This window comes from Ochotona princeps, chromosome 3 (assembly GCF_030435755.1).
Source record: "Ochotona princeps isolate mOchPri1 chromosome 3, mOchPri1.hap1, whole genome shotgun sequence".
NCBI lineage: Eukaryota > Metazoa > Chordata > Mammalia > Lagomorpha > Ochotonidae > Ochotona > Ochotona princeps.
Genome location: NC_080834.1, coordinates 47,620,920 through 47,645,052, shown reverse-complemented (window position 1 = coordinate 47,645,052; position 24,133 = coordinate 47,620,920). Strand labels below are relative to the sequence as shown.

At 40.2% G+C, this 24,133-nt stretch overlaps 1 long non-coding RNA gene across 2 annotated transcripts in view; it reads left to right on the top strand.

Moving 5' to 3' along the window:
• LOC131479907 (uncharacterized) overlaps positions 1 to 24,133 on the top strand; it is a 187,563-nt gene that overhangs the window by 66,239 nt on the left and 97,191 nt on the right. The window contains exon 3 of one of the 2 annotated variants that reach the window (XR_009245159.1): positions 2,962 to 3,082. The exons of the other annotated variant lie outside the window; for it this stretch is intronic. This is a non-coding gene — a long non-coding RNA (uncharacterized LOC131479907). Of the gene's footprint in view, positions 1 to 2,961; positions 3,083 to 24,133 lie in introns of those variants that run through there. 2 annotated transcript variants of the gene reach the window in all.

Sequence of the window (24,133 nt, the reverse complement as noted above, 5' to 3'; positions counted from 1 at the left end):
GTGGAGTGCTGAGAATACTTACCACAAGAAAATCTCTCTCTCTCTCTTTTTTTTTTATCTGTTGGCTCATGAAATAAGCTGATTGCCCCAAATTGGTTTCTGTACATGGAATTGGAAGAACTTGCTTGGTTCAGTTGTTCACTACTAGACAGGTTGCAGCTCTTACTGATTGGATAAAAGTTCGTGATGGTTAAACTGCTTGTCTGTTTTATGCCACTAAAGTTAATTGAATAATTTGTGTTGTGCACTGATGCAAGCTTGGTTGATTGAATTATTGGCATCATGTGCCAGAGCACTCTTAGTTGATTGAAAGATGGTTGAGTTTAAATCCTTGAACATAACTGATCGAGGCTGCTCCCTTATTCCACTTACAGGCCAATAGATTTTATTAGAGATATTTTTGTGTTTTTGCATGCACATTTTAATATCGACTGTAAGATTAGCTTTTTCCCTGTACTAGCCATTTATAACCTGTTATGACCCAGGTGCTGGGCTTCACTGTTTGTTTCCTTTCTTTCTCTCTCTCTCTCTCTCTCTCTTTCTCTCTCTCTCTTTTTCTTTCTTTCTTTCTTTCTTTCTTTCTTTCTTTCTTTCTTTCTTTCTTTCTTTCTTTCTTTCTTTCTTTCTTTCTTTCACATCTATTTTTATTGGAAAGTCAGATATATATAGAGAGAAGAGATAGAACGTTCTTTCGTCTGTTGATTCACTCTCCAAGCCACCACAGTGGCTGGAGCTGCACCGATTCTAAGCCAGGAGCCCAGAGTTTCTTGTGGGTTTTCCATGCAGGTGCAGAGTCCCAATGCTTTGGGCAATCTTCTACTGCTTTCCCAAGCAGGTAGTTGAGTGGGAAGCGGGGCTGCCAGGATTAGAACCTGTACCCAAATGGGATTCCGGCACATGCAAGGAGAGGACTTTATCTGCTAGGCTACTGTGTTGGGCTCCAAATTAACCTTTTTAGTTGGAATTTTATTTGGACCAATGAAAATGGGCAGATTATTAATGGAGGTTTATATTTTCCTTATTTTATTTCTTTCAATCAATATGGTTTATTTTTCATTTCTTCATACCATTTTTTGTGTCCATTTTAGTTTTTTTTGTTTCTCCATATGGAATTTTCATATTTTTCTGTATTAAATCCATCCCATTGTCCTTGATATAATGTCCATATTTATTATCAATCCATAGATGTTCCAAATATTTATCATGGTCTATATCTCTATTTAAGTCTCTTCTTGAACCTCATTGTATTTGTGAATATTGACTACCAACAAGAAAGAGACAGAAAAGAGTAAATGAAATTGGGCAGTGGAGGAGCATTTTTAAGCTTGTGGAAGCATTGGGAGAATTCAGCAAGGCATAGCAAGATACCCTGTGAGTAGGGATGACATCATCTAGCACAAGGTGGAGAGAATGGCTGCAGACAATGGAGGGAGTACTTATAGCAAAGGTTTCCCTGTAACAACTGGGAATGTTTGTAGAAGCATACAATGCCGCGGTGGAAGAAACTCTGATACGCTTTTCTTTTGTGATTTCATTATCTACCAGTGCCTCCTAATGGCCAAATACAGAAGTCGAACGACAAAAAGACCATTGTTATGGTCAATGGATTTCAGCCTCCTGGAGCATAAAATAGAGAGGAGAAGGGTTAAGAATAGATCTGGGAAGAGAGGGGAGGGACGGAGAGAGAGAGAGGAGAGAGAGACTTACTACACTGGGCCTTCTTTTTGCTAATATTGTAAATAGAATACTCTGCCATTAGTGTGTGCACATGTGTGTGCGTGCGTGTGTATGTAGTTCTACCAATTCTGAACCCAAAGTTTAAGAGAGATGCTAGAATATCAGTAGTAACAACACACATGTTATTATAGGAAATAAGTAGTTACATGAATACTTTAGTAGGTAGACCTGAGATCTGTGGAGTCATAAAAGGAGAAGTTCAAACTGATCTTCTCAAGATATATAGCTTGATGAACATGGAGAATGGCAAGCGGAGACTGGGGTGAAAAAGCTTTCAAGTTACATTAGCAGCTTACATCTTTACTGTTTATTTGCTGGCTGACTTTGGTTAAATTATCTAGATACTCTGTGCCACAATTTTCCAGAATAATTTTAATACTTATTTAACAGAATTACAAGTAAATGTATGTTTTTTGTGACTATATTTAGCAGATAATAAGTGCTCAATAATTGTTAGGTGTTTTATTGTCATTATAAACAATGCTTAAGAATGACTTGAACTCCATAGAGAATGGGACCAAGCAGAGGATATTCATCAGAGTGTATAATGCTGGTGTAAGAGTGTCAAGGAAAGGCTTCAATACAGATGTAGGTAAAGGTAAGAATTTGGACGTTTATGGCTTGATAATAAATTTGGGCATGACTTCAAGGACAATGGGGGAGTTTCCTGGGGGAATCTACCCACAAAGCTGATATGGCAAATTTCTGTTTTAGAAGATATTGGTGCATACTATTCAGACCTCATCTTTCTGGGCACTCTACCAAGCTGCATTTCTAAGCTTTCTTGCTTGCAGTTTTAGATCCAATGCATGACTTTTGGCCTTATAATATATAATTTTCTATAAGGAATTGGCTGAAATGATAATGGAGATTGAGGAGTCAAAAATCTGCAGTGCTGTCAGGCACAGGGGAGGAGGCCCAGGTGAGCCAATGACGCAGATAAAATCTGAAGGCAATTTTTTTGATGATCTCTCTTGTCTTGGGATGTCAATGTCTTTCTCCTGCTCAGGTGGGTAACTGATTGCAAGAAGTCCACCTACATTAAGGAAGGCTTTTCCTTTATTCAAAGATCAACAGTTTAAATGGTAACCTCATTCCCGATCACCGTCATATTTAAGCATAACGTTAGCTATCACAGGAAGTACTGAGCAGAAGTCTTATGTGTCCCCTGCAGGTTTGGCCTCTTTCGTGTCCCATTCCTCTATGATTTTGTTCTTTTGCTAGATTGGAAGGAAGCAATTTAGAATGGAACTTCAAACTTGAGAGGATGAAGAAGACACTGAGTGAAAAGAAGCTGAATCCTTGAAAGACCAGGTGGATCACAGCCTTCACGCTGCCCCCCACCCTGTCCCCCACCCTGTCTCGCATGACAGTGACACGTGTGAGAAATTATATTTCTAACATGTAAGGACGGGGATGTGAGGGGGCTGTTTACCACAGCAGGTAGTGCTTCTGAGATGAGTCAGTCATTCTGACTACTGAAGAGAATGTGTTGAGGCAGGGAAAGGTTAGAGTCAGGTAGAGCAGTTGGGAATTTGGCAAGGCAAGAGCCCTTCCTTAATGTAGGTAGACTTCTTGCAATCAGTTACCCACCTGACCTTATCTTGGTCAGTGCAGAGGTCTAAATCACCCTGTGATTAATAATGAACATTTAGCGGTTTAGTAAATCTCCTCAGTGAAAATGACAAATTCTTGTTTTTCCCTAATGAAAAATGATGAAGATATGAAATAGTATTTTCTGACTTTATTTGATGTCTTATTTTTTAAAAATCTCAAGCAAAGATAAAGAGATAATGCTCCGCTTGGAGGTATATCCGTGTAGCTAGAGCGAATAATAGAACTGGAGAAAGGGGAGGATAAGAGCCAACTCCCAAATAATATACACTGATTAACTTCTGAAATGCTTATAATCTCAGGAAATGCATCAGGCTGAAACCAGGAGCTCCAATTAAATTGGGTTTCCTACGTGTGTGACAAGTACATCACTCGTTGCCTGCTAGGGTGTCCATTAGAAAACAGCAAGGCAGAGCCAGGACTGCAGTGAGGCACTCTGGTACAGAATGCAAGCGTCCCAAGTGATTTCCTAACCACAGAACCAAATTTCTGCCCAGCAGGGTGGCCTTTCTTATTCTTTAGATTTAATTTTACTCTTTTTTTTTAATGCAGGGAGTTGTAGCTCTTGAAAGTTTCCCATGATACAGGATGATTTGATGTATTCTCTGCTGAAATCTATAATATTTCACTCATATTTTGCAAATGTTTATTATTTGTGAGGCAGATTTATAGACAAAGAGAAAAAGACACCAACATTTTTTGGGTGATTTATTCTACAAGTGACCACAGTGGCCAAGGCAGAGCCAGGCCAGAACCAAAACCTTCATCCAGGTTTCCCATATGGGTGGCAGGGTGCCAACTCTTAGACCACCCTCCATTGGTTTTCCCAGGTTTCCAGCAAAGAGCTGGATTGGAAGTGGAACAACCAGGACACAAACCCTCGTGGTGTCTTAACTTGTTGCATCACAACACCCCTTTTGCCCCAGCCCCTTTTGACTTAACAAGGAAGTCTCAGCACAGTTTGTCCAAGGACCGAGGAGACTGCGGTGCAACCCACTGTTCTGGCCCATTGGACCAGTAAACAGGCCAGGTTGTCAGAGAGTTTCCCCGGGACATGGTCTGGCTTCTGAACGTGACCTCCTGCATAGGCCAAGCAGGCAGAGATCCAGGGCTGATCTCTCACAAGAGAAAATAAAAAAGAAAGAAGAGCTAACACAAGAATAGCAATAACATTTGCTTGACTTTTCAGCCAGGTTGGAAATTAATGAATTTAGAGAAGAGCTTAAACGTCTTTTTTGGTTTTATTTTGTGTGTGTATATGTGTGATCATACATATCTAATAAAATCAACAAATTGCATTTTTAACCGCTAATTTTTTTTAAAAGACTGCGTCAGCCAATTCCCACTTATTAAATCTGTGGCTTGAATTAACTAATACAGCCTGGATTCAGAATTAATACAGTGTAGGAATAGAATTTTGAAAAAAAGGGTTTGGTGTGCCTAGTGCATTAGTGACTAGTCTGGGCCTCCAGGTTACAGGGAGAAAGTGCTGGGATGTGGCTGGAATGCAGGAAAAGCACCCAGAACAGCCCCAGGGCTCTTGCCTCATCTGTGTTGTAGGTGGGCAGCCTCACTAAATTCCACCTGCTGCGACCTCTGGTGGCCACTCTGGTACACTAATAATTTGATGCACATCCCCAAAGCAGTGAGGGGCACACATCTGGAAGTTGACTCCGGCTTACCCAAAGTGTGTAATTTAGGGCTTTTGAACTCTGCAGGCGAAAGATTCTTAATGCAGTCTAATGGTTTGATTGCTTAAGTGGAGAGTGGGTGAGGATTAATCTGCCTTGGCCATTTTCCTGATCCCTGAGTTTCATGCTGAGTGTAAATTTTGTCATACATTTGGAATATCAAAGGACATATAGAGAGAATTAAGTAATTCATAGATTTTCAACTGACCTTCGGTACATAGGAAGAGCACATAGAAGGGTCTGGATAAATGCGTGCTGAATTAGCAAGTGAGAACTTGCCTCTATGTAATCATCTTTACTGTCACAAATTGGAAGACATACTTAAATGATAAACATTAATATATTACCACCCACACATTTTAAATTAACATGCAAATAGACATTTGCTTATAAACAATCTGAATGATTTTTTAATGGATTTTATTACTCATTGCAATTCAGCCAGGATATCCAGAACTATGAGGCTCATATTTTTTGAATTCCTGGACAAATGCTTATTCCATGCTGGTTGTTCACAGAAGGCAAACGGTAAACTCAATATTTTCTGTTGTCTTATTTGGAAATTTAATAATGTAATGGTTATTATAGCTATTTGGAATTTTTGGTGTTGGATTTGTAGAAGATGCGTCATAATATTATTTCAATTTGTGGCATGATTAAGACAATCAGTAATTTAGTCAAGTTCAATAAGCCTAATGTAATAAAAACATAAGAAAGTATCCAGTTAATAGATTTAACCACTCATGGCTCCTCAAGGGGGCAGCAAACTACAGCTCAGGACTATAGTTCAGGCTGAAAAGCTTAGCGCTTATTCACAGATATTTCTCTGATCTGATCACTCACAATACTCCAACTAATCCTACATAATAAATGTCAGTTTTTTAATTGGAATTTTATGAAATTTTAGTCTGTTAGTGAAATGAAAAAAGGAAAGAATCTCACTTGCTTGAGGGTTCACAAAATGCATTGTTAAAGAAATATTTAAGTAAGCTACTAAGAATAACAAATAATTTAAAAATTTCCCCCAAGAATTAATGTCTGTGAAATAAAGAAAGGTTGTTGTGGATTTTTAAGGCCATATTTCTTTTATATGTGAAGGTAGAAAGACTTCAAAAAATATCTATTTCATAGCTGAAGAAATCAGCAAGATTGGCCCCAGTAATACAGGAAAACAAGAGAGCTGAACATATTTCTGGCCACATTTATGCAAGAGAATTTGTGCACTTCTTAGGTGGTTTATAAGTGATATTTGTCTTGAGCATTTATTACATGACTTTTGCATTCCCTCCCTGTTTCTGGCTCTTTGAGTGTCGTTCTTACACTCACACAGAGGTCAAGCAACCCAAGTAAATGTGTTATATGAAATGATTCAAAGAATTTTTTTCTTTGATGTATTTGTGTTTGATAGAAGACTAGTGAACACTGAAAGATCTTTTTTTTTCTAACAGTGCTTTTAGTTTTACTCCAAATGAAAAAATATTTACCATGCTTCCTTTATAACATCTAACACCACCACCATTTTTTGTTTGTGGTTAAACTTAGTTTATCAAATGAAAACCTAATGGCTGCATAATCTTGTTGCACGAACACGCCGTAAACCATTGCCTAGTGTACATTTTCTGCAGAGTACTCTATTATAAGCTGTATTTCAATGATAATCCACATATTTTTCTAACCATATTACAGAAAACCTAAGGGTTTTTTTTTTTGCATTCAAATCGTCTCACTAAATACACACAATAACCAACTGAGGTAGATATTAATTATGTCCTTATATGGCTGAGGAAATTGAAGTTTTGAGCTGCCATATTAAAGGAAAACTTTTACTCCCACCATGATCACTGAATGGCTCATACACATAACACCTAAGGGGTTTTTGTTTTTTGCACTCAAATCTTCTCACTAAATACACACAATAACCAACTGAGGTAGATATTCATTATGTCCTTATACGGCTGAGGAAATTGAAGTTTTGAGCTGCTGTATTAAGGGAAAACTTTTACTCCCACCATGATCACTGAATCTAAGGAAGATTATAGAGTATGCTGTACATGTACAATAGGTACAAGAAAGCAGGACACGAGGAACCTGGGATCTTCTGCTGCATTTGACCTCACTGGCAGATGAGAGCTGGGCCTAATCATTTTATCGCCATTGTACTCCGATGATTATGACTTAGATGGCCTCACATCCTCTAAGTGCTCGTGATTCTAGCCACAATTTCTTGATTTTCCTGGAAAGAATTATCAAGAGTTCTAAAATGGAAGGTTTTCAAGACTTGAAAGAACAGATCACACAATTCTGGCCCTGGCAAGTTTACCTTTTCTGTGTTACGGAGTTTCAATAAATCATCATAAGTGAATAAATACTTAAAAGGGTAAATGAAAGAGTAGCTACATTTGCACCTGACCAAAGTTTCTGTCCTTTGGTGTTCTGTCTCTCTGCCTCTTTGTGAGACTAGCTTTGATGGAAGAAAACAACTTGTTTTTATTGAAAGTAGTGCAACTAGATAAGGTAGAAGTATTTGTTCTCTTTGAAATGGTTGTAAATCCTACAAATATTAACATTAAAATATGTAAAGCATTCATTTTTAAAATTTCTGTTAGTCGGGCCCGGCGGCGTGGCCTAGCGGCTAAAGTCCTCGCCTTGAAAGCCCCGGGATCCCATATGGGCGCCGGTTCTAATCCCGGCAGCTCCACTTCCCATCCAGCTCCCTGCTTGTGGCCTGGGAAAGCAGTTGAGGACGGCCCAATGCATTGGGACACTGCACCCGCGTGGGAGACCCGGAGGAGGTTCCAGGTTCCCGGCTTCGGATCGGCGCGCATCGGCCCGTTGCGGCTCACTTGGGGAGTGAATCATCGGACGGAAGATCTTCCTCTCTGTCTCTCCTCTGTATATATCTGGCTGTAATAAAATGAATAAATCTCTAAAAAAAAATAAATAAAATTTCTGTTAGTCCTGTATTGAAACTTATTGCACTGTACAATGGAATACTAAAATGTACTCCTGTCATCAACTAATGTATCATTTCCCCAGAGCCTCATGGCTAACACACAGGGAACATTGGTGATTACAAAAGGTATAGATCACAAATGCAAAGGAGTGAGAGGCACATTCCAGGTTTAAGAGGGCTCTGAAGAAGGGGATATCAGAAGAGGCAGAAGGCCAGGGGGAAAGATGCATGCAAACAGAGGATGTTAAAGTGACTGGTAAGGGGCAGGTTGGATACAGATGAAAAGTGTCCTAGAAGAATAGTTGGAATGAGATGTAGAGGCAGTGAGCATGGTCCAATTAAGAAAGCACACTAGAGCATGACTACAAATTGGCTAATAATTAGTACTAATATGGGGAAAGTAAGTTTTGAGAGTTGAAGCTACAAGAAAAGATGAACTACATAGTGTTGCTGTGTAAAAGAATAATGAAAGAATAGTCATGTTTAGTTATCTGCCCGTCACTGCAATTTTTGTGGAAAACAGGGAAAGCCTATGAATTAATAGTAAGAGGAAGAATGTTTGGGTAGGCCAAAGAATAGGGAATTTGCTATTAATTGATTCTTATGCGGTAAAACACAATACTTTTGGATGGATACTGCCTGTGTTAAGGACTGCTTAACCTCATAGCTTTGGCTTTGTCACATTATGATGGAGGGATCATAGAAGCATAATGAGCAAGAGGGAAGGATTTTATGATGAGACAGAAAATGAGACATTAGGGAGGGACCTGTATTGCTTTTATAATTACCCCCTCCTGTTAGCTAACCATGGGCCTATGAGAACTACATCATTTGTTTCTAAGGGTAATACTCCCAATGACCCAGTTACCCTGCACTGGGCTCTGCTTTTTTTTTAAATTATTTATTACATTGCATTATGTGACACAGTTTCATAGGCTCTGGGATTCCCCCATCCCCTTCCCGTGCCCTTCCCCCCCAATGGTGGATTCCTCCGCCTTGTTGCAGTATTACAGTTCAAATTAAGTCGAGATTCTTTCATTGCAAACATATACCAAGCATAGAGTCCAGCATCTTATTGTCCAGATAAATTCAACAGTTTCTTGGAGAGACCATCTCTGGTCTGAAGTCAGAGCTGGCAGAATATCGTCCCGATCAATTAGAAGCCCCAGCACAACATCAACAATTTACAACGTTATGGAATTAATTGACATGGTATTGAGTAATCAATATGTTATTACAGTGCAAGTTCTTAACCACATCCTGTGACTACTTCATTGACCCTTCAGTTTTTGTTTGTACACAGAACTGGCTGCTATACATCTTAAAGTGGTTATGGAGTACTATTCAGCTGTCTCGTGTCTGTTTTCATTTTAGAATTTAGCAGTTTATTGTGTTGACGCATAATTTTGCTGTACTTGGTAGATTTTAGGATAATCTAAACTGGCTTATAAATCTAACAAGGTCTTTGTCAACAGTTTAGGTGCAGAACAGTTTTAGGAGGGGTATGCAGAGAGATCTTCAGTACCCTAGTGAGGAGTAATTAATCTTTGTGTCCTATCTGGTAAGGTATATGTGGATCCACGCTGATCGTTTCCTGTTTGGTTCTAAGCTTTCCTTGTATTTCTCTGACTATCTATTCTATTTTGGGGGGGCGGTGTTCCGGAGCGATCCTGATGGTCATTGCAAGCAAGGGTGGGGATCCAAAGTTGGAACCAAGTAAGGACCAGAAGAAGCTCCTCTCCCTAGTCCTGAAGGAAGTTTGCTGTTCTTCTATTTCTGCAGATCCTTCAGGGCTCCTGGCTGTTGTTCCAGTGACCTTGGGTCCTGTGAGGAAGGATTTGGGCCTCTTCCATCCCATGTGGTAGATCCAGATGGGGCTGAGTGACCTCGGAGTTCTCGGCCTCCGAAGGCACTCCAATTCCCCGTGGTCTCCTTGGCTGTTGGGATGTAGTTCTTGGTGCCCATAATGATAGTCCTTGGTGAGGATCCAAGTCTTCAGGGTTGGGATACAAGCCTCTTCCTGTCCATCTGGTCCACTCTGGGGTCCCCCCCGCTCTATGCATATGACCTCCTGTTAAGAGGTTGTCAGGATTGCTCCTGATTTCCCCTATGTGTCTTTGTAGTTTAACTATTATTTAATGCTGATTCGAGTCTGTTGTCTATGAATTACCTATTATGTTTCTGATAGGTTATACTTCATGTCTTCCTCACACATTCTAAGGAGATGGAAGATTTCTCTGCCCTTCCGCCCCATTTCCGAGTAGCTTTGGGTCTCAAGAGTATATTAGGTTTTACCGTTCTTTGATATTGAATATAAGCAGTCTGATTCACATTAATTGTATGTTCATTGATTACATCACATTATCTTAATGCATTAGATACAGGCTGTTTGAGGTTAAAATAATATTACAATATATGGGTACTATTTTCTAGATTGACATCCTTTCATCTTATATTAAGGCAAACGTGGTATTTAACCTTTTGGGATTGGCTCATTTCTCTTAGCATAATGGTTTCCAGTTGGGCCCATTTGGCCACTAAGAACTGCATTTCGGGTTTTTTTTGATAGCTGAGTAGTATTCCATGGAGTAAATGAACCATAGCTTTCTTATCCTCGCTTTGGGCTCCGCTTCTTAAAGATCCCCTATTTACCATCACTGGCATGCTGAAGACCAAGCTTCTGGGCTGTGAATCTTGGGGGGTAAATCCAAGCAACTGGGTTTGTTAAAACAAGCAAACCATCATTGACTTTATTTCTGAACTATGACTATTATAATTATCGAATTAAATTATATTACAAACCTATTTAGTGATATATTTTAGGAAAGTAGATGTGGACATAATAGATCTATCCTTGATTTCGACTTTGAGACACTGAAATATACTCTGTATTAGTAACAGATTGTAATGTATCATAACCATGGGAAATCTGCTTAGAATGAAAGGTGAGATCCTATGGAGGTGCAGTCTTGTTTTCATAAAGGAACAATTTCTAACACCAGACACTGACAAAACAATGGCTTGTTGGAAATATGTCCTTTAGTAGAATGCCAATACATGCAGTTAAAAATATTTTACTTGTTGCAGATGAAGAATCACCACAGAAACAATGTGACTCTTTTCTACTTATTTGTTTCATTGCTTCATTTAAATGAACATACATTTTAGAAGTAAAGAATATTTTTTATGTATCAAACCAGTGTTGTTGCCAGGTCACTGTTGTACACTTTCAGGCTGTGAATATCATCATTAATTCATCAATACTTAGCTAGATTTCACTTAAAGATGCAAATTTATTAATCTAATGACATATTGGAAAAATACAAACAAAAAGTAAAATATAGAACATACAAAAGAACACATCACAGAATGATAAAAATAAGAAAATTGGTTTGATTTTAAAATTATTTTCAGAATTTATTTGAACATCCTACAGCCAGAGACAGAGTTCTATCTGATGATTGATTCACCAAATTCCCTCAGTGGTGAGAACTGCTGAACTAGGACACTGTGATAATGTTCTAGAACTCAACAGCAAGGGAACAAGTACTTGGAGCACCACCTGCTGCTCCCCGGGTTGCACATTAGTAGGAAGCAGAAATTAGAAGCAGAGTCAGATTGGCAATTGGACGTGCTGGTAAGGAATGTTGGCTACCCAAGTGGTATCCTAACTGCAGTGCCAGATGTCTGTCCTGAAATATAACTTGTTAAACCTCTGGAATTGGAAGTATTTCGTAAGTTAGCAGAATTTTATAGATGGCACGATGGAGATATTTGATATGTAACTTATAGTCCTTCCCACTTTCCTTTATGTATTTTTAGTAGAGATTGCTCTCATAAAATTTCTAAGCTGTTATGCTCTAGCCATTTCTTCTTTTTTTCTCCTTTTATTTATTTTTCAAACCATTGCATTCATTGGATTTTTTTCCTTACAAGCAATGTCTCAAAGTGTATCATCTTTGCTTTTCCAGTTTTAAAGCAATTTTTCACTGCATGTTGATCCTTTTAAATTTTTATTATTGAAACACTGTCTTTTTAATTTTTTTTTAAATTTATTTATTATTTTTAATTCATTAATTACATTGTATTATGTAACACAGTTTCATAGGTACTTGGATTCTCCCCACCCCTCCCCAAACCCTCCCACCATGGTGGATTCCTCCACCTTGTTGCATAACCACAGCTCAAGTTCAGTTGAGGTTCCCCCATTGCAAGCATATACCAAACATAGAGTCCAGCATCTTATTGTCCAGTCAAGTTCAACGGCTTCTTAGGTATACCCTTTCTGGTCTGAAGACAGAGCCAGCAGAGTATCATCCCGATCAATTAAAAGCTCCAACATACCATCAGCAAAAATTTACCTCATTATGGAATTAATTGACATAGTAATGAGTAACCAATATGGTAAAAGTAAATGCAAGTTCTTAACCACCTTCTGTGACCACCTCATTGACATTTCAATTTAGTTTATGCACAACGTACAACAAACCGAACATAACATGTTATACATAACATCATATCATCTTAAATTAAGGCAAACATGTGGTATTTAACCTTTTGTGATTGGCTCATTTCCCTTAGCATTATGGTTTCCAGTTTGGCCCATTCGGCCACAAAGAACTGCATTTTGTTTTTTTTTAATAGCTGAGTAGTATTCCATGGAGTAGATGAACCATAGCTTTCTTATCCAATCCTCTGCTGATGGGCATTTTGGCTGTTTCCATGTTTTTGCAATTACTGATTGTGCTGCTATGAACATAGGAGTGCATGTTGGTTTCTCATAAAACAAGTGTTCTGGATATATTCCTAGGAGTGCTATTGCTGGATCATACGGTATGTTGAATTTGAGTTGTTTGAATGTTCTCCATATTGATTTCCATAGAGGCTGAACCAATCTCCAGCCTTTTCCCCACAACCTCGCCAACAAGTGTTGTTGGTGCTTTTATTCATGTGGGCCAGTCTTACTGGCGTTAGGTGGTCCCTCATTGATGTTTTAATTTGGATTTCCCTTATTGCCAGGGAACTTGAGCATTTTTTCGTATGTTTATTTGCCATTTGGGTTTGTTCCTTTGTGAAGTGTCTGCCCATTTCCCGTGCCCATTTCTTGAGTGGCTTGTTTGTTTTGTTGTTTTGGTTGTTTTGTAGTTCTTTGTATATTCTGGAGATTAGCCCTCTATCTCCTACGTAGTGCGCAAAGATCTTCTCCCATTCTGTGGGTTGCCTTTTTACTTTGTTGATTGTTTCCTTTGCTGTACAAAAGCTTCTTAGTTTGATGAGGTCCCATTTGTTTATTCTAGTCTTGATTTCTATTGCTTTTGGAGTCTTTTTTAGGAAGTGAGGGCCTACCCCTAGATCTTGCAGAGGTGCAACCCAACATTTCCAACATTTTCTTCCAAAAGTTTGAAGGTTTCTGGATGTAGGTTTAGATCTTTTATCCATTTAGATCTGATCTTGGTGTATGGTGAAAGATGTGGATCTATCTTTTTGTTTCTGCAGGCTATCAACCAGTTGTCCCAACAGCATTTATTGAAGAGACCTTCCCATTTGCCTGGATTGTCATTTGTCTTTTTGTCAGATTATTTGGCTGTACCTGTTTGGGCTCCCTTCTGGTGTTTCTATTCTGCTCCATTGATCTTCCTCTCTATCTTTGTGCCAGTACTAGGCTGTTTTGATAACCACTGCCCTATAGTATGTCCAGAGGTCTGGGACTGTGATTCCCCCTGCTAACTTCCTGATCTTGAGAATGGTTCTAGCTATTCGTGGTTTTTTGTGTTTCCAGATGAACCTTTGGATCATTGTTTCCAGTTCCGTGAAGAATGTTTTGGGCAATTTGATTGGCATTGCGTTGAATATATATATTGCTTTTGGCAGTATAGACATTTTGATGATATTGATTTTACCTATCCAGGAGCATGGGATGTTGTTCCATGTTTTGAGGTCTTGTTCAATTTCTTTTTTAAGCAGTTTGTAGTTTTCTTCAAATAGGTCTCCTACATTTTTGGTTAGGTTTATTCCCAGATACTTCATACTTTTCTCTGTTATTTTGAATGGTATCTTGCTGGTTAGGTCTTTTTCCATCTTTGGGCTATTTGCAAGCACTATGGCTGTTGATTTTTGTTCATTAATTTTGTACCCTGCCACTCTTCCAAACTCTCGTATAAGATCTAGCAGTCTCTGAATTGAGTCTCTTGGATCTTCTATGTAGAGAATCATGTCATCTGCGTATAGTGAAAGCTTGACTTCTTTGATTCCCATTTGGATGCCTTTGATTTCTTTTTCTTGTCTTATGGCCTCAGCGAGTACCTCTAGGACTGTGTTGAATAGTAGTGGAGAAAGTGGACATCCCTGTCTTGTTCCAGATCTCAGTGGGAAGGGTTCCAGTTTTTCTCCATTCAGTATGATGCTGGCGTTGGGTTTTTCATATATTGCTTTGATTATGTTGTGGATTTTTCCATCTATGCCTACCTTGGTTAGGGTTTTTAGCAGGAAGTGGTGTTGCATTTTGTCGAAAGCTTTTTCTGCATCTATTGATACTATCATGTGATTCTTGTTTTTCAGTTTTTGAATGTGGTGTATCACATTTATGGATTTCCAGATGTTGAACCATCCCTGCATTCCAGGAATGAATCCTACGTGATCTGGATGAATGATCTGTTGGAAGATTTTTTAATTCTATTGGCTAGGATTTTGTTGAGAATCTTAGCGTCGATGTTCATCAGAGAAATAGGTCTGTGGTTTTCCTTCTCAGTTGGGTCTCTGTCGGGTTTTGGGATTAAGGTGATGTTGGCTGCATAGAATGAGTTTGGAAGAGTTGCCTCTTTTTCTATTGTATTGAAGAGTTTGTAGAGTATTGGGATCAGTTCTGTTCGGAATGTTTTGTAGAATTCTGTTGTGAAGCTGTCTGGGCCTGGGCTTTTCTTTGTTGGGAGGTCTTTAATCACTGATTCAATCTCTGCTTCAGTTATGGGTTTGTTCAGGTCGTTTGTTGCCTCTGGCTAAGTTTTGGCAAGTTGTATAAGTCTAAGAACTTTTCCATTTCTTGGTGGTCTTCTTATTTGTTGGAGTATAGTGCTTTGTAGTAATTTCTGATTATGTTCTTAATGGTTGCAGTGTCTGTTGTTATGTTGCCTTTTTCATCTTTGATGCTGTTAATTCTTGCCTTCTCTTGTTTTTTCGTTGTCAGGCGGGCCAGTGGGGTGTCTATTTTGTTTATCTTTTAAAAAAAAACAGCTTTTGGATTCATTGATTTTGTGTATAATTTTTTTATTTCTATCTGATTAATTTCCTTTCTTGTTTCGATTATTTCTTGTTTCCTGTTGTATGTGGGGCTCTGCTGCTGCTGTTTTTCCAAATCCTGGAGGTGTGTGCTTAGTTCCTTTATTTGACTCCTCTCTTGGGCCTTGACATGGGCTCCAATTGTGATGAATTTACCCCGCAGCACTGCTTTGGCCGTATCCCATAAGATTTGGAATGTTGTTTCAGAGTTTTCATTGGTTTCCATAAAGTTTTTGATCTCATCTTTAATTTCTTCTCTGATCCATTGTTCGTTTAATAGCATATTGTTCAGCCTCCAAGAGTTTCTGTATTTCCTGGGGCATTTTGAATTGCTGATTTCCAATTTCATTCCGTGGTGTCCTGAGAGGGTACATGGTATGATTCCTATCTTTTTGAAGTTGTTTAGGTTTGCTTTGTGTCCTATCATGTGGTCAATCCTGGAGAAGGTGCCATGTACTGCTGAAAAAAATGTATAATTTGTGGCCTTGGGGTAAAAAATTCTATAAATGTCTACCAAATCCAGTTGTTCTGTTGTTTGTACGAGCTCTGTTGTTTCTTTGTTGAGTTTTTGTTTTGTTGATCTGTCTATTGTTGTTAGCGGGGTGTTAAGGTCACCCACTATTATTGTGTGCATATCAATGTCTCCTCTGAAGTCTGTAAGTAATTGCTTCATGTAGCTAGGCGTGTTGGAATTTGGTGCATATATGTTCACAATGGTGATTACTTCCTGATGTATCAGTCCCCTCACCAATATATAGCGACCTTCCCTGTCTTTTTTGATGTCTGTCTGCTTGAAGTCTATATCATCTGAAATTAGAATAGCTACCCCAGCCTTTTTTTCTCGTCCATTGGCATGAAATATCTTTTTCCATCCCTTTACTTTCAGTTTCTTAGAGGCTTTTCTGGTTATATGTGTCTCTTGTAGACAACATATAGTTTGGTTCTGTTTCAGGATCCATTCTGTTAATCTGTGCCTTTTGATTGGTGAGTTTAGGCCATTTGTGTTTAGAGACAATATTGAAAGGGTGTGATTTTGGGCTTCCATGAGTGTGTGTAAGTGTGCAAGTGTGTATTTGCGACTATTAGAATCTCTGCCTGGTTGACTATCCTCTTATGGATTTTAGTGGGGAAGTCTTACCATTTGCCATGTTTGATTTTAGTTTTCTTTTTTTCTCTCTGGGTTTAGCACCTTCCTGAGGAGGTTGTCTAGGGCCGGTTTCGTGCTGGTGTATTCTTCTAGTTTCTCTTTGCTGTTGAAATATTTAATTTCATTGTCAAATACAAATGAGAGTTTTGCCGGGTACATTATTCTCGGTTGGCAGTTGTTTTGCTTCAGAATTTGAAAGGTTTTACCCCACTCTCTTCTTGCCTGGAGTGTTTCTTCTGAGAGATCTGCTGTGATTCTGATTTGCCTTCCTCTGAAAGTAACCTTGTCCTTTTTTCTTACTTGTCTTAGAATTGTTTCTTTGTATTCGCTTGAAGGCAGTTTGAGGACCACATGTCTGGGTGAGGATCGCTTTGGGTTGAATCTATTGGGGGTTCTGTGACCTTCCTGGATTTGTGCTGGATTTATATTTCCGGTGTTCTGGAAGTTCTCCTGTATTATCTCATTGAACACTCGTTGCAAGCCTATCTCCTTTTCCACTCCCTCTGGAAGGCCTATTATTCTAATATTTGATTTTTTGAGGTTGTCTTTCACTTCCTGTATGGACCTATTGGCTTTCTCCAGATTTGTCTCCAACTGTTTGATGAACTGCTGCCTTTCATTCTGAATGTCTTCCAATTCTGATATTCTGTCCTCTGCTGTGTTCATTCTGTTGGTTAGGCTTTCAATTTTGTGTTCTATATCGAGGATTCCCTTTTTGACTTGATTTATTTCTGCAATGACATGGTTTTCAAATTCCTTGGACTCTTCCCAGCACTTCTCGCTGTCTCTGATGAATCTCATCACTAGTTTCTTAAATTCCTTCTCTGGTAATTCCTCTATGTCATCATCTTGCATCTCAGGTATTGAGATTAGTATTGGTTGTTTTGGGGGGAAATGCTTGATCTTTCTTCTGAGTCATTACCTTTTCTGATACTTGTCCTCATTGTGTTGTTGTTTCTTGCCATTTTGGGATTTTAGCCTCTGACTTGCTTGTCCAGAGCTGTTGCCCTCGTTGCTGTAGCTTATATGAAGTTTGACCCAGCAACTGCTGTATGGAGTGTTGGCCTAAGTATAGCTAAGCACAGCAGGGGGTTCCAGCTGCTTGTTGTTCGTAGTTTGTGGACCACAGCCCCGAGCTGGGTCAGGAGGCTCTATGTCTTTCCCCTGCAGCTCCCACTCAAAGTTGTTGCCCCACTGGAAGACACACTGCTCCACACCTCCGTCTGGGTTAGTTGACTCTGCTGTGTTTTGCCTCTTGGGCTCAGGGCCTCTGTGCCACCTCAGGCCACAGGTCTACAGAGCCGGTCCCGCCTCTTGGGCTTGGGACGGGAGCCGCGTGTAGCTGGGGCCCCTGTGCCACCTCAGGCCACTGGTCTATAGAGCCGCGTCCCGCCTCTTGGGCTTGGGGTGGGAGCCTCGTGTAGCTGGGGCCCCTGCGCCACCTCAGGCCACAGGTCCGCTGGGAGAACTTGCCCCGCGGTTCTGCAGAACTGGCTTTGCTTCGGGGTCTCTTGCTGAGCTGAGCACAGCAGGGGATCTGTTCAAGATCACAGTCCTGCCCTGCCCTGCCCCCTTTACAAGGCTTTTCTTTCTCTCTTTTTTTTTTTTTTTTTTTTTTGCACTTTCTCAGAGGTGTTCTGCCGTTGGGAGCAGAGCTGTGGGAGTCATGTAGCCATGCTCCCACCAGCCTGCCCCTCTGTCCAGGGAGGCTCTGTTGCCCCGCTCCTAATGCTCAGGCTGAGCCCAGCAGCAGTTTCCACTGGAGTCTCTTGCAGTTAGTCAACCTTTCGGAGCTGAGTTGGGGATTACTGTAACCCGGACCCAGAGTGCAGCTCCAGTCTCCTCTGCACTCTCTCAAAGTTGCTGACCTGCTGGGAGGCACGTTTCTGGGTAACCCCCCCTGCTTATCTTCATGGGATGATGCCCCCTTTGTTCCATCCAGTAGCCTCCTTTAGGGTCTCCTGCACTCCAGTGGTCTGTGCCCCTGTCGGTGTGGATGCCTGTCCTTCCAACCGCCTTTGTCCTCCCAGGAACGGCTGAGATTCCGCCGCCTTCCCCCTGGCTGGTATCGCGACTCACCAAAATTCTCGCAGCGTGCTGTCTCCTCTTTTTTCCTTTTTATGGTTGTCTCTCCACGCTGTGTAGATCTTCTTACTTCAGTGAACTCCAGTGACCTTCCTACACCTTTCCCCACAATTCTGTGTCTCCTGGTTTGTTTCTCTGCTGGATCGGTTCCCCTCTGTTCCCACACTGCCCTACACCAGCTCTCTATGGTCGGCCATCTTCCGAGTTCTCCCTGTCTTTATAATTCTTTTCAAACCTTTTCCATCATATTCAGTGGCCATATTTATATAATCTTTTAACTGTATTGCTCTCATCACCCCAATTACTCCATTATAATCATATGTCTTACTGCATTTTGCTTTAAAATATAAAGTTGAGTTTAAACACTTAAAGTTAATTTGTAGTGTAAATACTGTAGGTGTCATTCCTGGCAACAAGGGAAGTAGAAAATAGCAAAGTTCAGCTGAGACTCTGTGTGGTCTGAATTGTTAGAGTTTTGACTAAGGGAAATGGCAACACCACTTTTTATTCCTTGAGTACTTCATAGGTGCGAGTCATTATTATAAGAACTTTTCACAGTTTGCAATGAAATAGCCAAGTGATATTCATATATTACATAGTCACCCTGGTGTTTTAACAAAAGGAGTTATGTGCAAAGGGAAAAGAAATGGCTAAGTAAGTTGCAAATGAGCACCCAGTGGGAAAGTGGCAAAACCGTGATTTTGAACCCATATGGTTTATCTTAGAACCTGGAGTCTTTACCCTGTCTGCCTTACATTACTGCCTATTTTCTTTCCATTTTCCGTAAGCTCACTCTTGTTAGGAGATGATGGTCTGACTCTATGTCACAAATGGTACATTTTGTCATGACTGACGTATTCAAAATTGTTCTGAAATAGACAAAAGGCAAATTTGATATCAACTACCAAGAACTGTCTTTGTGTTGCACAGAGAATGATTAGGAAAAGAGAGTGGGAGGAACCAAGATGGTGGCATAGAGTACAGACACACTTGATAAGGTGCAGAATCTTTAGGCAGGGAGAAGTACAATAGATTACAGGGGATAAGTAGGGCTCACGCAGTAAGCAGGGGGTGCCAGGAACCCCCCCTGGACACAGGGAAGCTGTGGAAACGAGACAACAGTGTTGTAGTGGATCGAAGAACCCACCAGCAGTCAGCAAGCAGCAACTCAGACCCTAGTGATCCGGTCTCTGACGATCCAGGCTCCGGTGATCCAGGCTCCAGCAATCCGTTTCCAGCGCCAGCCAAACATCCAGCAGTGGCCTCCACACAGATGTTGTGACCGCCAGGTGAGAGCCTGTGTCCGCGTGGGGAGCTAGGAAAGCGAGTGTGGTCTGGGAGTGGACAGACAAGCTGAGTGATTGAGACAAGCTGAGTGATTGAGACCAGCTGCAGGTGGAGAGAGTCGGGGACTCAGGGCGCCATCTTGTGTGGAGAGGCGGAACACAGAGCTGACAGAGCAACACACAGGCCCCTTTCTGGCTGTTCACATGGAACTGATCCAAGGGTGGCGGGGAGCACCAGCTTTGCTCCCTGCAGGGTCTGTGTGGTCCCTGGAACTGAAAGCCAGCAGCTGCAGTTCTCCACCTGGAGCCATATCGGGTGGCAGGGCAGCAGGTGTGAACCCTAAGTAGAGATCCAGAGTGGACGTGTTGCTGGTTAATTGCGCTAAGCTGAGCCCACGGCAACAGCCTTGCAGCCTGTGGGGTCTGTGTGGTCCCTGGAGCTGATGGCAACAGCCTGATCTTTACTGGTGCCTCATACAGGCGCCATCTTGGACACTGAGGCAAGTGCTCCGAACACTGATAAACTGCAAGAGGAGGGGTGGCAAACTGCGCATGCGCTAATTCAGCAACTCTCAGATAACAGTGTCACCGGAGCAGATACTGTTACACTGAAGGGAGGTCAGCTGAATCGCCCAAGGGCTGACCTGGGTACAAAAATCCTCCATCTTAGAGCACTGCATAGGCTCCACGGAAAAAAACAGCCTCGAAAAGGCACGCCTCCAACTCCACCCAAAATAACCCCAGGAGGTACTTAGACTTATTGGCCAGCAGGGGGCGACAAGCTCAGTGCTGCTTACAAAATCAGTGCTGTGGACAAAGCAATTATTCAGGGCAGCTGTGTTCCCCAAATCCAGGGCACTGATTGAACATAATAATCAACTTATAGACGTGTAGGTAATACACCATAGAGATGATTTCGTCAACCAGATTGGCAACTACAAAAGGTAAAAGACAAGACAAAAGCACTATGAATGTTACTGAAGTCTCTCCAACTAAGGAGCAAAAGCTTCGCCCACTCCCAGAGTTAACTGAGGAAGACATTGAGAAAATGGGGGCAAAGAAATCAGAAAACTCATTGCAAAGCTGCTGGTCAACAATGAGAAGCACAAACAAGAGTTCAAAGAAGAAATAGCAGTAATACATCAAATTAAGGCTGATATATCAGAAATGAAGAACACAGTAGAGCAAATTAAAAATACAGTGGAGAGTCTCAACAACAGAATGAATGAGGCAGAAGAAAAAATTTCAGAATTAGAAGGTAGTTCCTGTCACCATGAAGAAACAAGCAAAAAGCTGGAAGCAGAGCTAGGTCAAGCTAAAAAAAGCATCCAAGAATTAAAAGATATAATTAAAAGATTTAACATAAGAGTTATGGGAGTTCCAGAAGGTGCAGAAAGAGAAGCTGGTATTAGAGGCATATTCAGTGAAATAATATAGGAAAACTTCCCTAATCTGAGCAAAGAATTAGAACGTAATGTACAGGAGGGCTACAGAACTCCCAACAGAGTTGACCAAAAACGAACTTCATCACGACAAATGATAATCAAGCTCTCTTCAGTTGAACAAAAAGAAAAAATCCTTAAATGTGCACGAGAAAAAAATCAGGTGTCATATAGGAGAACCCCAATCAAACTCACAGCTGACCTTTCAGAGGAAACACTACAGGCCAGAAAAGACTGGAGTGACATATTCCAGATTCTAAAAGAGAAAAATTTTCAACCCAGAATAACTTACCCTGCAAAGCTCTCCTTTGTCTTTGAAAATGAAATAAAATTCTTCCACAATAAAGAAAAACTTCAAGACTTTGTCTCATCTAAACCTGCCCTACAAATGATACTCAAGGATGTTCCCATGAAAGAAAAAAGAAATAGCAACCACCAGAAACAAAGGCAAATGTGGAGAACATCCCACTAAAAGGCTAACAGAAGACCCAATCATAGAACAACACATCGCCAAAATGACAGGATCAAGCTGCCCCTTATCCATAATAACGCTGAATGTAAATGGCTTAAACTCATCAGTCAAATGCCATAGATTGGAGGGTTGGATCAAAAAACAAAACCCAACTATCTGCTGCTTACAGGAGACGCATCTCACCAACAAAGATCAGAAAAAAATTGAAAGTGAAAGGATGGAAAAAGATATTTCAAGTTAATGGTAAGGAAAGACAAGCAGGTGTAGCCATTCTTATATCAGATGACATAGACTTTGATGTGAAGAGCTTCAAAAGAGATGCAGAAGGATACCACATAATGATCAAAGGAAGCCTCCAGCAGGAAGAGATCAGCATAATAAATGTTTACGCTCCAAATGCCAAAGCATCTAGCTATGTAAAACAAATATTAACGGGCTTAAAGGGAGAAATAGACTCCAATACGATCATAGTGGGAGACCTTAATACCCCATTAATGCAAATGGACAGATGAAAAAACCAGAAACTCAGCAAAGAAATGATAGAACTCACCCAAACTCTAGAGCAAATAGACTTAGTTGACATCTATCGAACCTTTCATCCTACAGACAGAGAATACACCTTTTTTTTTCATCAGTACATGGAACTTTCTCCAGAATTATCATATTATAGGCCATAAAACAAGCCTCAGCAAATTTAAAAAAGTGGAAATCATACCATGCATCTTCTCAGACCACCAAGGAGTGAAGCTTGAGACCAAGAGCTCAAAACACCAAGGAAGACTTACAAACATATGGAGGCTGAATAATATGTTACTAAATGAGCAATGGGTTAGAGAGGAAATCAAAGGGGAAATTAAAAAATTGTTTGAAACAAATGAAGGCATCAACACAACTTATCAAAACTTATGGGACACAGTCAAGGCGGTGCTGAGAGGAAAGTTCATTTCAATCAGTGCTTATGTCAAGAAACAAGAAAAGCACCAAGTAAATCAGCTAACCTTACAGCTGAAGGATCTAGAAACACAACAACAGAGCAACCCCAAGATTAGTAGGAAAAAAGAAATCATCAAAATAAGGGAGGAAATAAACCAAATAGAGACCAAGAGGACTATACACAAGATCAGTTAATCAAAGAGCTGGTTCTTTGAGAAAATCAACAAAATAGACTCCCCACTAGCTCGACTAATTAAAAAAAAGGAGGGAGAAAATACGCATCAATAGCATCAGAGATGAGAAAGGAGATAGAACAACAGATACCTCAGAAATACAAAGAATCATCAGGAACTATTACAAGCAACTATATGCAAACAAATCAGAAAACCTAGAGGAGATGGATAGATTTTTGAACATATACAATCCACCAAAATTGAGCCAAGAAGCAATTAACAATCTAAACAGCCCAATAACATATACTGAGATTGAATCAGTAATTAAAGCCCTCCCAACCAAGAAGAGTCCAGGACCAAATGACTTCACTGCTGAATTCTACTAAACGTTCCAAGAGGAACTTACCCCAATCTTACACAAGCTTTCTCAAACAATAGAAAAAGAGGCAATCCTTCCAAGCTCTTTCTATGAAGCTAATATCACCTTAATACCAAAGCCAGAGAGAGAAACAACAGAAAAATAGAACTACAGACCGGTATCCTTGATGAACATAGATGCAAAGATCTTAAATAAAATACTAGCCAACAGGATCCAGCAACACATCAGGCAGATCATTCACCCGGTCCAGGTGGGATTCATCCGAGGTATGCAGGGATGGTTCAACATTCGCAAAAGAATATATGTGATACATCACATCAACAAATTGACTCATAAAAACCATATGATCCTCTCAATAGATGCAGAGAAGACATTTGATAAAATCCAACACCACTTCATGTTAAAAACCCAAAACAAGATAGGCATAGAAGGAACATTCTATAACACAATCAAAGCAATTTACGATAAACCCAATGCCAGTATCATATTAAATGGGGAAAGATTGGAAGCCTTCCCGCTAAAATCTGGAACTAGACAGGGATGTCCACTTTCACCGCTACTCTTCAATATAGTTTTGGAAGTCCTTGCCAGAGCTATTAGACAAGAAAAAGCAATTAAAGGAATACAGATTGGAATTAAGGAATTGAAATTATCGCTATTCGCAGATGACATGATTCTCTACATAGGAGAACCAAAAGACTCAGTCAAAAGACTATTGGAACTCATAAGAGACCTTGGCAAAGTAGCAGGATACAAAATTAATGAACACAAATCGATGGCACTAGTGTACACAAATAATTCCACTGCTGAGAAAGAAATTGTAAGTACAGTTCCCTTTAAAATAGAGGAAAGGAATCTTAAATACTTAGGAATTAAGCTAACTAAATATGTGAAAGACCTCTATGATGAAAACTATAAATCATTTAAAAAAGAAATAGAAGACCTC